Source organism: Talpa occidentalis, unplaced genomic scaffold (genome assembly GCF_014898055.3).
Source record: "Talpa occidentalis isolate TD23 unplaced genomic scaffold, MPIMG_talOcc4v2.1 talOcc4.4, whole genome shotgun sequence".
Classification (NCBI taxonomy): Eukaryota; Metazoa; Chordata; class Mammalia; order Eulipotyphla; family Talpidae; genus Talpa; species Talpa occidentalis.
Window position 1 is genome coordinate 18,166,665 of NW_023604295.1, and position 14,369 is coordinate 18,181,033.

The 14,369-nt window shown below is 34.8% G+C and overlaps 1 long non-coding RNA gene across 9 annotated transcripts in view; it reads right to left on the reverse strand.

Moving 5' to 3' along the window:
• The window catches only part of LOC119257267 (uncharacterized), a 422,247-nt gene that overhangs the window by 332,004 nt on the left and 75,874 nt on the right, over window positions 1-14,369 (reverse strand). Inside the window, exon 1 of one of the 9 annotated variants that reach the window (XR_005127988.2) lies at window positions 9,886-10,760. The exons of the other annotated variants lie outside the window; for them this stretch is intronic. This is a non-coding gene — a long non-coding RNA (uncharacterized LOC119257267). Of the gene's footprint in view, window positions 1-9,885; window positions 10,761-14,369 lie in introns of those variants that run through there. 9 annotated transcript variants of the gene reach the window in all.

The following is a 14,369-nucleotide window of genomic DNA, read 5'->3' on the forward strand; positions in this document are numbered from 1 at the left end:
TGTACATGATAATCAAAGCTGTCTTTAACTCTAGAATAAATTGTTGTCCCTGAACTTTGGTTTTCTTCTGTGTGAGCTCAGTTTTGCCTGCAATCCAGCCAAGGCAATGAAGCAGAAGAAACCTGAGTTTCTGAATGAACTGGAGTATTAAAATGACCCCATAAGCATAGAGAGGCAGACTTATAAGAGAAATAAACTGTTGTTTTATTCAAGGAACTTAATTTTGGAAACTTTTTTACACTTACTAAGCGCTTAACACATTTGATTTCCATGATTCTCTCTGCGATTTCTCTGAACTTACTTTTTCTCCTTTTGAACAACATCTCACCCCCTATCTGCTCCTTAAGTATTGATTTTCTCAAGGCTTCTTTCCATTCAACTATTGCTCATTTGTCCTCAAGTTTTCTTAAGATATAATTGGCATAGAATATTGTATAAATTCAAGAAGTTGTACAACATAATGACTAGATGTACATATATTTTGTAATATGTGTAACCAGAATAGTTAAGATCAACTCACATGGCTATAATGATTTTTCTTGTGAGAACAACTTTTAACATCTATTCTCTTATCAAATTTCAAATTTGGTTTTGTTAACTATAGTTGCTGTATGTTACTTCCCAGAACTTGTTTATCTTACAACTGCAAATTTGTGCCTTTTGAACACCTTCACCCATTTTTCATACCCTCACCTCTGGCAACCACCAATGTATTCTCTATTTCTATGAGTTGGTTGTGTTAGAGTCACACACAAGTGAGATCACACAGTGTTTGTCTTTTTCTACCTGATTTATTTCAGTGAGCGTAATACCTTCAAAGTTCATCCATGTTGTCACAAATGTAAGGATTTCTTTCCTTTTTTTATTGACTGAATAATCAACTACTATTTTTAATGTAATCTACTGATTGTTACACATTTTAACCAAAGACAATTTTGAAAACTTAATGAAATATATACTTTTTTATATATGCTTTATATTGCTACAAAATACATATATAAATCTACATATAAATAAAACATCAACAGTGTACAGACAATGTGTAATCTATATTTGAACCCTCATATATAATCTACATATAAATAAAACACTAACAGTTTCAGACAATTTGAAACTTATTTCTGAACCCTCAAAGGAACTATGGTGGCCAAGATGATGAAACTTCTTGACAAATAACACCATTGTTGTGGTTTAAATGACCAGGCATGTCCCAGGAAATTTTTCTATCTAGATAAAGACAATATCTGACTATCTAAAAACCTTATGAAACCCTTTAAATTGCCCATAGTGTCCTTTAATAGAGTCCTCACTATATCTCCCAGGAGTCAGTCAGTATTCATGTCTCCATCTCCTTCTGCCATTCTATTACAGGACAGGGAGAGGGGCACCCCAGCACCCTCAAACCTGCCCACTCTAAATAGGTTCTGCCATCCACCACATCAAGACAAAACTTATAAGACCTTTAACAGAAAGGAACATTAATACAATTAGTGTGCAACAAAGACAAAGAATATAATTTCCAAATCAAGCACCCAAAGTTAACCATCCCCTCATTGGTAAATGACCAGTCAAACCAGGATGGCACAAAGCTAAGCCGGGAAGCCTGCCACAAGTCTAAAGCACCTTCTGGGGCCTCCCTGGTGGCGCAGGCGGTTGAGCACAGTGCTGTGAAGCTGTCTGCAGCCTCTGCAGTGCCGGTTCGATCCCTGCCGACCTCAGAGCAAACCACATGGCGAGCAGACATTTCCTGTTTCGCCCGCTGCTCCCCTCAGCAGTGTATTTTGGTTGTCTGCCTCCTGCACATCTGGCCTATACCCTGGCTCTTGTATAAATAAAATAAAATCTTAAAAAAAAAAAAAAGCACCTTCTGGTGGGGACCCATAAAATGGGTCGGAAATAGCCAGACAAGTCTGGAAGGAAAAGAGCAAAATTAGAATCAAGATAAAAGCTGCCATTGTTAACCTCCCTCTGGTCTCACCTACATCTGCTTCAACCAGTCCAGGGGTAAAAAGCAAGTGCAGCTTCTTCACATGTCTCTCTGCTCCATGTGCCAACTCCAGGTCTCCAACTCTCCATCCTTCCCTGCCTTCCATCCCTGCCAGTATCCTCTCCAGCTTCTTTTTTTCCCCTATTCGGCTCTACCCTCTATGGGGTAGAGCCAGGAAACTGAAAACTCCCCTTTTCCTGGGGACAATTCAGCACCCCTAACTCACAGCACTAACTCTATCCCATTGGAACTTTTTGCAGTTCCATAAAGTCACATACTCTGAATTTAATAATATTGTTCATGTTCTTTCCTCTCCCTGGAAGTTTCCCCAACATCACTGATATAGCTCCACTCCTCACATATCAATAAATATGCTATATGTTCCTTTTATTGCTATATACTGTCCACATTTTCCTTATTGGTCTTTAACTCGGAGCCATTATCTTACATGATATCAGGGACTATCTGTGTTATAGTAGCTGTTGCCGTGCCTGATATATTGTAGACCCTTAACATTTTCTTGGATTACAAATTTGTTACATTTTTCTTGGCTCTGGAAAATGGTATTTAGGATTTGGGTAAAGAAAAATGTGGGGTAGGGAGAAGTGTATTTTATGATGCATGACTAACAATTGTTATAAAGAATATTAATTTTTCAGCTGGAAAAAACAAATATCCACCCTCTGAATTTCCATGTAGGTAAATGATCTTTCCATACTTTATGTGAGACTAGATTCTTAGTTGGGTAGGCTGGGTATCATGTTCGTGATTTTTTAATTTTTTTAATCAAGGTCTGCAGCATAGACCCTTGCATATCTTGATATAACTTCACAGTATATCATATGACAAAACCAGGGTATAAAACATTGTATATAATGAGGGGGTATTAAAAATCTATGATTTGGACCTCCCTTGTGGTGCAGCAGGTTGAGCACCCGCTGTGAAGCTGTCCACAGCCTCTGCAGTACTGGTTTGATTTCCAGCCAGCCAGGGAGATTCCCACATGGTGTGGCAGACCTCTCCTGTCTCTCTTGCTGCTCCCCCCAGCAATGCCTTTGGTCCGTCTGCTTGTTCTGCTCCCCGCTCTGTCTCTGATGAATCCTCTCACCCTCCCGCACCTCTGACCAGTACCCCAGTTCTTGTATACATAAATATTTTTAACTAATTAATTAAAAATAAAAATCTATGATTTTATTTGTTTCACAGAGTCTATGAAGGGTGAAGGGACCTCTGGTGCTGGTGGTAGGGGGTGAGGGAGAAAGAAGGTGGAAGATGGGAAACAACAATAATGTCAGAAAGTCAGTAAGAAAAAGATAAACAACCTAAAAAGAAATTGGCAAAGATATAAGAAAGCAATTAACTGGAGAGCACTCTTGAATGGTTGATAAATAAATATGTATTCACATTAAAAAAAAAATAATAAGTTCTATTGTTTGTATAGCTCAGGTGTCTACTGCTTACCTAACTTCAAATATTATTAGAAATCTTTCTGGGCTCATTAGGAATTTAAAAATGCAAATTAAAAACATTAACATAATATTTTACTTGCTAGATATCCAAAGGTAAAAAAACTGGGCAATAACAAAGGTTGAAATTAATGTGGACAAAGGGTACGCTAATAATAGATGATGGGAGCAGAAATTTGTACAGAAACTGTAGAGAATAACATCACTATTTAGGAGAGTCGTTTGGAGACTAGTAAAATTAGGATTATATAAATCTTTTTTTTAAGAATTATTTATTTATGCACACAAGAACTGGGGTACAGGTCAGAGGTGGGAGGGGTGAGAGGATTTACCAAAGACAGAGTGGGGAATAGAACAGGCAGATTTGACTGAAATACACTGCTGAGGAGAGCAGTGGGTGAGAAAGGAGAGGTCTGCTGCGCCATGTTGGTAGCTCCCTGGCCGGGGATCAAACTTGTGCTACAGTGGCTGTGGATAGCTTCATAGGTTGTGTCTAAACCCCTTGTGCCACCACGGAAGCCCAGGATTACATAAATCTTACAACACAGAGGTTCCACAGTTGATAGATATATTCTATGGAATATTCTTTCCAAGCGCACAAAAGGACATATACAGTGATACTGTGGAACATTCCTGGGAGTAGCAAACACTGGAAAACAACTAAATTGGCCCTTAGTGTACAATGAAGATGTTCTTGGTGTTCAATTCATTTACCCTTGGCTCTCACATTGCCTTTACCCATTGAGGTGTTTTACTATTTCTCTCTGCCTGCAGGTGCTTGCTAGCCAACAATACACTTGGGCTTCCGTGAGGTGAACTGCATTCTCGAGTTAATGGCTATAGAAGCAAAGTTCAACCTAAGCCACAAAGGAGTTTAGAGACATATATGCCTCCTTTAGTATGTTCTATTATTTGTATAGCTCAGGTGTCTACTGCTTACCTAACTTCAAATATTATTAGAAATCTTTCTGGGTTCATTAGGAATTTAAAAATGCAAATTAAAAACATTAACACACTATTTTACTAGCTAGATATCCAAAGGTTAAAAAACTGGCAACAATAAAGATCGAAATTAATGTGGACAAAGATGCTATCAATATTTACCTTGACTGATATAACTCTGGAGTGGTTTTCATCCACCAGGCAGATGGTAAGAAGTGTATCTATGTGATTTTAAAAATGAGTGGGAATAGAAATACTTAGAAATAAAATTATTATTCCCTAAAGTTTAAAAGGATGGTGAAAGGGAAGTAGAAAGAAGACAAGTTTTCATGTCCTGAAGATGTTTTGGGCAACTAAGCAGATGACAGACTGAGACTAGAAAGGTTTCTGACAGGGAGATAATGGTTCAGATTTGGGCATGTTGAGTATGGAATACATGTGACTAAATAGGAAGACTCGTTTAAAGTGTAGGAGAGAAAAACAGGCTAGAGAATATCCAATACTGGTATCTAAAGTCATGGTGCAGGATGAGATGAACCAGGGAGAAGAAAAAGCCACCCAGGCAGGAGTATTAAAGCACATGAATATTTAAGGAATGAGCAAAAGATGTTCCCACAAATAGAAATGAAAGTGGGAGGCTAACATGGTGGATGGAAACCGGTGGTAAGAAAGGAAAATAAAATGTTTATTTCATAAATGCCGGGGATATGTTGGCAATACCATCTTAGAAACTTGTTTCTATTTTCTCTATTTTCATACAAGACTAATTCCAAGCAAGCTGCTGCAGCTTCTTCATCTTCATCCTCATCTTTCTTCATGTTCTTTTAAAACCTTTTGATTTTTAGAAAGTTATTTCCTACCCAGTCACACATACTCTCTGCAGATGCTGTAAATTTGAATGCTGTAGTCAAACAGATGTTTGCAAAAGATATTAATATTTAAATGATACTAATATTACACATTGGTGACTAACACGAGCATCTGAAATCTTTAGAAAAGATTCTCTACCACTTTTTCATTTTTTCACTATTATGGAAACTCATCATTGTGTTAAATTGCAACATATATTTAAAGCCAAAAACATGTCATGCCCCTACTTTCTTGCACTCTTACTCTGCTTAAGCAGCATAGATTTAGAATAACTATATCAATGTGGTCACTGAATAGTGTTACCTATTATACTGAATTTCTCTGATGTATAATTATTTGTACTTGCTATTGTATGTAAATAGTCTAACAGCACACCTAGTACTCACTAGACATGAAAACAATACAACTGACATTCATTTCTCAAGAGCAACAATGTATTTACTCAGAAAACAAGGGATAAAGTCTATTTTATAGTTCTATAACCATCTACTACCTAATTGATAGCATTTGATTTAGTTTGGATTTAGTTGATTTTCTTCCTTCTATAACTTGCACACTTTATACGGTCAAGGACAGGGATAATTACTATCTAAACAGTATGGCATTCAGTGCTGGGAACAATCTTACAAAATGGATGTTGCTATCAATATTTTCCATGGTAAGATGGAGATATTTAAGAGATTAAAAACTTTAAGGTAACACAGTTCACAAGTGAATTGAGATTTGAAGCCATGTTTTCTGATTCCAAAGCCCATGGTTTAGAGAAACTTGTCAAAATGACATTGGAAGAACATGGTTTGAGCCCCTGGCCTTTGTGTCCAACTATAACACTAATAGGTAAAAATATTAAGAAGATAATAAAGATGACATCAAAGCAAAATAAACTGCTGGAGACCAGAGACAGAAGAATAGAAACAAAAACTGACCTACAGTGCATAGCTGGTTTCTGGGATGGAAGGAAAACAATTCCCTATAGCTGCAAGGTCCTGAGGTATCACACTTGCCACCCAAGGAGTGAAAATCAGTTTACAGATTGAAACCAGAGGGTAAGATGACAGGAAGCTAAATAACTGACTACCATCCCGGAACTAAGGTTTGCATAGAGCCGCTTAGATAGGAAGGCCAGAGGCAGAAAGAGTCAAATGGTTATTTGAATTGGTTACTAGTCTCTGCTATTCCCATATGAGATTATGAACTGGGCACAGGGAAGATTACTACAGACCCGGAGTCTGCTAGCAAAGAGAGAGAGATTTTTTTTTTTTAATCCTTCCCACTCAGGTTGAATCTAAAAACCAAAATTCCAACACACTGGAAGTAAAATAAAATTATCACCAGTAAAATTTTTAAGTCTGTGAAGTCATTCCAGATGACATGAAAATAATGAATAATTTCAGCATTTCAAAATAAGTATGTTAGTATCCTTGATGAAACAAAGAAATAATGTGAATACAATTTATAAAGAAAAGGATGAAACAATAAAAGTGGTTATGACAAGAGAAACAATTAGAATTTTCATAAAAAAATATATTGTTAAAAAATTCTGAAATGGACACAGTCAAAACAAGAATTAGCAAATCGGAAAGTACGCCTGAGTAATTCCCAAAAATGCAGCACAGAAGATACATAAAAGAATGTGAAAGAGAACTGAAAAAAATATGGATGACCTATTGGGGCTTCAACATAAAACTATTAGGAAAAAGAGATTAGAGCTAATGGTTAAAAAAAAAAGGCAATATTTGAAAAGTCTGGAGTTTTCCGTAATTTAAAAAAGATGTGAGTCCTAAGATCAAAGTGTCTAGAAAGATGGACAACCACTATACTCTTCCCTGTAAAAAGAATAATAAAAACCATACTGCCACTCTCCAGGAAACCTATGATTTGTCAGCAACTATAGAATCAAATCCTATAGATTTTGCCCAACATTTTGATAGAATAAGTCATTTCTAAAAACAAATTGATGAATATAATTGAAACAAAAATATAGTTCATGTGACTTTCATCCTCAACAGCGAAGGCATAATTTCACTCACCAGATGTCTACTGTTAAAAATGTACAGAAAAATCCTTAAGTCTAGTGACCATGAGAATTAAAGAAGTCAAAGAGTGCCATAACCTTAGCATATGTCAGGTCACTCTGTCACCCTCTTTGTGAGCTTGTAAGTGCAAATGCAAACACCACACATAATACACATACACAAACACACACACAACCACACACCTCACTCCAATCTGGTATAATATAGCAATTCAGGATAAGGACAATGATAGCTAATATGTTCAATTATAAACGTGTATATATATATATGAGATACATTAATTTATGAACATAATTTCCTTGTTTACTATTTATCTAATACACAATTTAAACTTCTGTGGAAAATTAGCATTATGTAAGAAAAATAAGATAATGGCTAAAATAAATTTCTGCTCAACCACCAAGCAAAAAGTAAGTATGAACTAGTAGTTTACGATTAAATATCCAGAAAACTAAGCCTTTTGTTTGCCACAATTTATGTTCTTCCATTAGAGGGAAGCCCTTTTGCAGCCCCTCCCTATCACATAGTAACTTCCTGAGTTGTGGTTAGACTTTAGAACATCAAGAAAATAATGAAGTTCCCTTTAACTTTTGATCTCTGGAATGGTTTGGAAAAACGAGGTAAGGGGTAAACTTTTTTTTTAAACAATCTGGACCCCAAGTTTAGATGTTTTAAAGAGACTGGTCTCTTGGTAGAGGCTTTCATAAATTCTCAGTCACACCTTCATTTTACTTACAGATACATATTAAAAGAAAACCCAAATAATTTGTATCTTCTTAACTTTTCATATCAAGATCATAACAAGAGACCTTATTAAATACACTTTGGGTGGTTTCTGATGAGCATATATTTTTTTAAAAAAAACTCAAAGAGTTTAAGCAAATGAAACTGACATTTTTTTCCTTAAACAAAAAAGGTTTTTACTTTTCTGCAGCACTAGTAAATAGCTAGGGCTTGTGTATAGGCAAAAAAAGAATGCATGTAACAGGTGACTAACATAATTAAATTGTTCTCTTAGAAAGGGACTTGTCAGTCACATTTTGCAATTGTTGAAAGGAATTTGTATCAAATGATAAGAATAGCTGGAAAATAATTATCCCTCTTATACATTGTTTTTATATCAAAGTCAAAATTATTTAATTCTGCAAAAGTTGTTAGTTTTCCATAAATCTTTGGAAAAGGAGAGCTAAGGAACACTTCAAAATTGCTTGAGAAGCAAAAATAGATTCATTCCTCCTTAAAAGCTTCCTCCTTTTATTGTAAAGTTTTATAGCTTTCACAATTACTCTAAAATATTTTTTCATTTTATTAATTGATTTCAAAAAACAGGAGCTATATATCACAAAACCTAAGGAGCTTACTTTAGTAAATTTTATTTTTAAAATTATTCAAAATTTGTATTACAGAGCTGCTGTTTTAAATGCTTGCATGAGAAACACAGTATCACCACAGATCTCTTTATTTTCTCAAATCAGCAGTGTGGAGGACACATTTTTCACCTCATTCATTTGATAACATCTAACTCCATCACCTAGTTAATAAAACTGCTTTTTAAACAAAGTCAATTGACAGTCCTAACACTTTGGCACTTATCAAAATACAATATGGAATATGCAGTTTGTGCAAAAAATGTCCTCCATAACATTTCTAGGAAGACCCCTGTAGATTCAAATTTTTTCCTAAAGGCAGCACATTTAAAATAGGATTGTAAATATGTCTAGTCTAGGAATTAAGCACAATTTATATTCTTAGGCATTTCTTTTCCAGAAGAGTAAGCCTACTAACTTCCAAGGCTTTTGCACTGAAATAAAACCACTCTATTGTTTCAAGATAATTAAAATTAAAAAAACAAAAACTGTGCAAAATTTCTACAGTCAAATGTGAGCAAACTAGACAAAAAGAAACAAAAGAAGTTTGCATGCTGTGTCTCAAAAGAAGTTTAAACAATCTTTTGCCAGGAATAACACACCTAAACTATTAGAAGACAACTGTTAGAAACAAAACACTTTTTTAATATGTTAAAATGCTCTTTTTCTCTTACTTTAGGATAAAAATAAGAGGACACCCCAGTGAGTCTTGCTGGCAGTCAGATAAGACACAGGCCCTGACCCTTTAACTCACAGGAATTCTCACACAAAGCTCTTTTCACATAAAAGCTTTGGATAAATATAAGTGCAACATATTCCTGAAATAAGGAGACAAAACATAAAGCCGTGGAGAAGTGACACAAAGTTGAAGCAAATGAAATGTTTACATATATTCTGTCACACTGTTTGTTCCTCATTATCTATTCCACACATGATTTGCCTAAAACAATATTTATTCAGGTTGAAGAGAAGCATGATTTAAACAAAAGGACCATCTTAAGAAAAAGGACTCAGGACTCGCAAGACAAGACAAATATTGTATTTCTCTGTTAGCACTGCCAAGTTTAATGTGAAATCAAGCAGAAACAAAAGCAAATCACCTAAGAATTCATAAGAAAATGCTCTGGCTAAAACTTCTCTGAAAGCACAACAGATTTCTTTACTTGCTTTACAACATAGAAAGTACACTTAAAATAATATCTTAAATCTGCACTCACCAGGCGAAAGCAACGGTTGCGTAGCGTAAAAGTGTGCTATTTTCTGCCCCTGTTCCATTTCAGTTTTGCCTATAGTTGTCCAACACCCAATAGCCCAGAGCTGCCACCCAGAGGCCCCTTCTACGAGCTGGCTTATTTGCCTGTCAATCTGAGTTCCAGCTTCTGTATTATGCGGCTGTGCACTTTGCTGAAGTTCTAATATAATTGCCATATGCTTCCCGCCGCCTGAAGTAAGTAATTTGTTCTTTCAGTTCATTAAATACTCAAATCACTTTTCGGACACCTCTCTGGGGCCAGGCTTTTAGTTGTTCACCTTCAAGTTAAGTTCTTGTAAGAAGAAGTGGGTGGAGAGAAGTAAGCTCACTACAAGGGAATTCAGAGTGTAATCAAAACGCAGAGAAACTTCCTCCTTTTTTCCTTCCTTGCTAGGCTGAGCTGCTAGTGCCTCTTTCACAGAACTTAGGAATGTAAAGGGAGGACAGAGAGAGGCCCTGCCAGACAAGCCTTTCTCAATCAATTAGCTTGCAGCCATTACTTGTGACCTCAGGTCACACAGCATAAGTGTGTGGGGTGTGCCTTCAGGGGTCCCAAGACTACTTATTACAGCTTAGATAACCAAAACCAAGCAGACACTACAATCTAGAAATATTTTGAATGGCAAATATGTCAAAGATATGAACTAGACGAAAGGTAATTGGCAAGTTTCTTTTTACAGAATGGTTAATTTCAAGATATTGTTCTATTAAGAAATTCAAAACTTTTTTTTTCCATGCTGGATCAAACAGGATTGAAACATTTGTTTTATATGAAATTTCAAGCTGGGGAGATAGAGATGACAGAAATAACTAATACATCACATAGAGATAGCTAGCATTTGTTATGCCTAACTGCAAATGAAAGTACTGTGATCAAAGATCTCTCTGCTTAAAGGAAATAAAAATCATAACACTTTAAGGAGCAGGAATAGCTGTTTAAAATCTTTCAATTTATATACCATCATTATATGTCATAGTGTGATTTCACTATGAAAAAATTTTAATCAGAATTTCATTTTCTTCTCCATAAGTTGTTCTCAAATGTGACCCTACTTTAACATGTCAAAAAAAAAATGAGAGTTCAAAATACTAGAAAATTTATAAAACACTAAAGAGACATGCTATCTTTAAAAACTAACGGCTTTGTTTAAATTTCATACATTAAGTTTGCATATTCCTTCCAAATATTTTAATAGTCACCATCCTTATCAATAAGTGAATGAGACAGAAATTACAGGAAATTTTATTTCAAAACAAATAAACACTTTTGGGTACTCCAATCCAATTAAGGAGCACATGCCTCATATGATTATATTAGACAGTTGCCCCTTTTTCCCCAATAGCCATCACTCAAAGACAAACTGCCACACCCACATTTTCTCACCCTATTTATTTAGTGGTTCTACAATGCATCACCTGCTGCAATACTATATAGAAATGGCAATATTCCATATGGATGCTGAATTTAGCATTTCCATTTCATTAGCCTCTACTTGGCCAATTAAATTGTCTTCAAATTGGGCATTGTCTGACTTAAATAAAACAAAACCCAAGAATGGACACAGGTGAGAGAAACAAAATAAGATACTATATGGTGGATAGGATGAATTACAAAAGCTGTAATAATAAAGTAGTAATAGTATTGTATTAACATCAGTTATGGGTGCATGTTGGAACAGACATTAGGATTTTCTAGTTTAAAAGGAGGTTTTGATTGTCAGTAAATAAATTTAAAAACTACAAATTAAATAAAAACAGTAACAGTGACTTTTAGAGTGTCTCATAGAGGTTGAGTTGAAGCTATTTTATATATTGAAAACAGGCATTATTTGAAATATTTTGGGCTTTTTAACCAAAAGATATGTAGAAAATTAAAGAATTCTAATTACTGCTTAAGAGATGCCTGGTTTTAGAAGTTTCTGTGATTCAATGCAAATGGTTATCCTATGTTCCATTTTCATCTATTATGAAGAAGCTTTGTTTTCTTGTTTCTCTCATTGAAAACTCACAACTAGCTCACAACTAAGCTCCTACAAGGTTACCTACCTCTAGCCTCTATTTCAATAGAATTTCTACATGCACAAAACAAAGGACTTTCAAAAAAGCACAGAGAACTCCCCAAAACCCTATCAAAAATATAATGCATACGTCAGCATTTGAAAGGGTTTTGGTGATTTCATAGTATACAATGTGTTTTTTATGGCCAGTTGACTAAAACAACCAGGCACTTCTAAAATACAGATATATTATGAAAATAGTCCCGTTTGCAGAAGCACAGAATCTTGTATCATTACCAAGATGCTATTGAAAATAAGCCTGTCAGCTTTACCCTACTCACTTTCCAGGTTCATTTCCACAGGTTTTGCTACTCTAGAAGTCATGGAGATTTAATCAAACAGAGTAGCTTATTTTCACTAAAATCATCTAATTTGAAAAAGATTCATACAGCTCAGATAATTTTACCACCAAAACCCTATCTTGTATATTTAGAGATAGTTAGAATATATTATAAATGAGAAAATAATTTAAAATTATTTCAATTAAAAATATCCAAAATTACAGGATATAATATTTCTATATGAAGTTATAAAGACATAATTTTGAAGTGATACATTGTAACAAGAAAATATTAGTCACTTTTCATGTGTTTTTGACATTTCCCACATTCTATTTTACATCTTGGCATTTTCCCTTTGAAAAAGAGTCACTTTGGGATTGAAGAAGATATGAAATAAAAGACAAGGAAAATATTACTATCAAATTTCTAGTCATTCAAGATATCTGATTAATACTCTGCACTGAGAGTTGATCTCATGCAACTTTCTCTTAAAAATACCTACAGAGGCAAACACATCTAACCACAATCCTAAAACTAAAATTAGTAAAGACAATCTCTTTTAAGGCTAATGATGTTGGACTAAGAAAAAACAGCAGGTGGTCTATATACAGAGACAAATTAGGACTGTTCATTTAAAAGTCAAGAAAGTATAGCTTATTTCCAGTCAAATAGAAGCTAAAGGAGTTTGCAAAATTAGATCTTCCCTACAAAAATGTTGAAAGGAACACTCATATCTAAATCAAAGAAAATCCACAAGAAAACTGAATAAGATAGAACCAGAAAACTAAAGGCAAAATAGTAGTAGCAAGTCTTCATATATCAATAATCATCCTAAATATAAAGATGGTGGAGAGTGACTGGTTGGATCAGAAAATTTACATGCACACATACACTATAAATATACATATACATACATACATACACACACACACACATAGAGTAGCATGCTCATGGCACTAGCTCCTATTTTGGCATTAGTATACAAAAAGAGTAAGGGATGGCCTTATTAGGTGCTAGTGAATACTGAGATGAAAAATAATGCAAGGTGAGGAGATAAGGAATGATTTTCGAAGTGGTAGAAATGACCTTTTACACAAGTGCTCAGGTAAAATGCTCTTTGGTGTAATAATATGAATGTAGTGTAGGAATCCAACATGAGTCATATGGGAGAAAAGTACTTCCAGAGAGTCACCTACATGGAAAAAGGCTCTGTGTTAGGACAAGATCCTCAGTAGTATTTTATCAAGGATATATCAAAGATTCTTTTGTAAGAAAGTCAAAGATTCATGAGAAAGCCATCGATGACACAGATCAACATTTTTGTACAATGTTGTTTATAACTGCTCACAAAACCAAGAATAAGAGTACATCCATTGTCACAATATTGTATTATGTAATTATTTGGTGCCATTGTTTTAAAGAGTTATGAGATGTGAATTTTAAGTAAGCCAAACCAGGCATGAAATGAATAGAAACACATTTTCCAGCTGGCAGAAAAAGAAACTGTTGTTTTTATCTTTCTTACTCTATTTTGAAAGTGTACAGAGAAAGGATTTTTCAAATTATTTTATATTATCTTATCTTTAATTGTGCTTGCATTCACCAAACAGTTCTGCTGCTCCATCAGAGATGACAAGGACTTTCTCAGCATCTCCTGTACATGTGGCATTTAAAAGATAAACTTTTATTCTATTCTGAAAACAAACAGAGAAACAGATATAAAACAAAAGCCACATACTACATGATTCTGATGTTGTAAAATGTCTATCTTGAATACAAAGTGTCAAGTATGAAAATGTTGGTAGCAGCAGACATTTCTGTGTGGTGGAATCATGACTGTTTTACCTTTCGATTTCCTGTTTAAACATAACTCAATTGTGTGCTTTAATAAAAATAATTCACCCAACAAAAGGGTAGGCAATACTGACTTACATGCACTTTAATTTCACAGTACTCTTTGTTACAAATCTTGAAGCTTTTGACATACTGGGGGTTTATTTACTCTCTCAAATCTAGTTGGTCAGTACTTGGAATGATTCTTCTTTAATTAGTAACTGAAAAAATCTCTTTTTTCATCCATTTTACTGCCTTTACCCTGTTATTTAAATCTG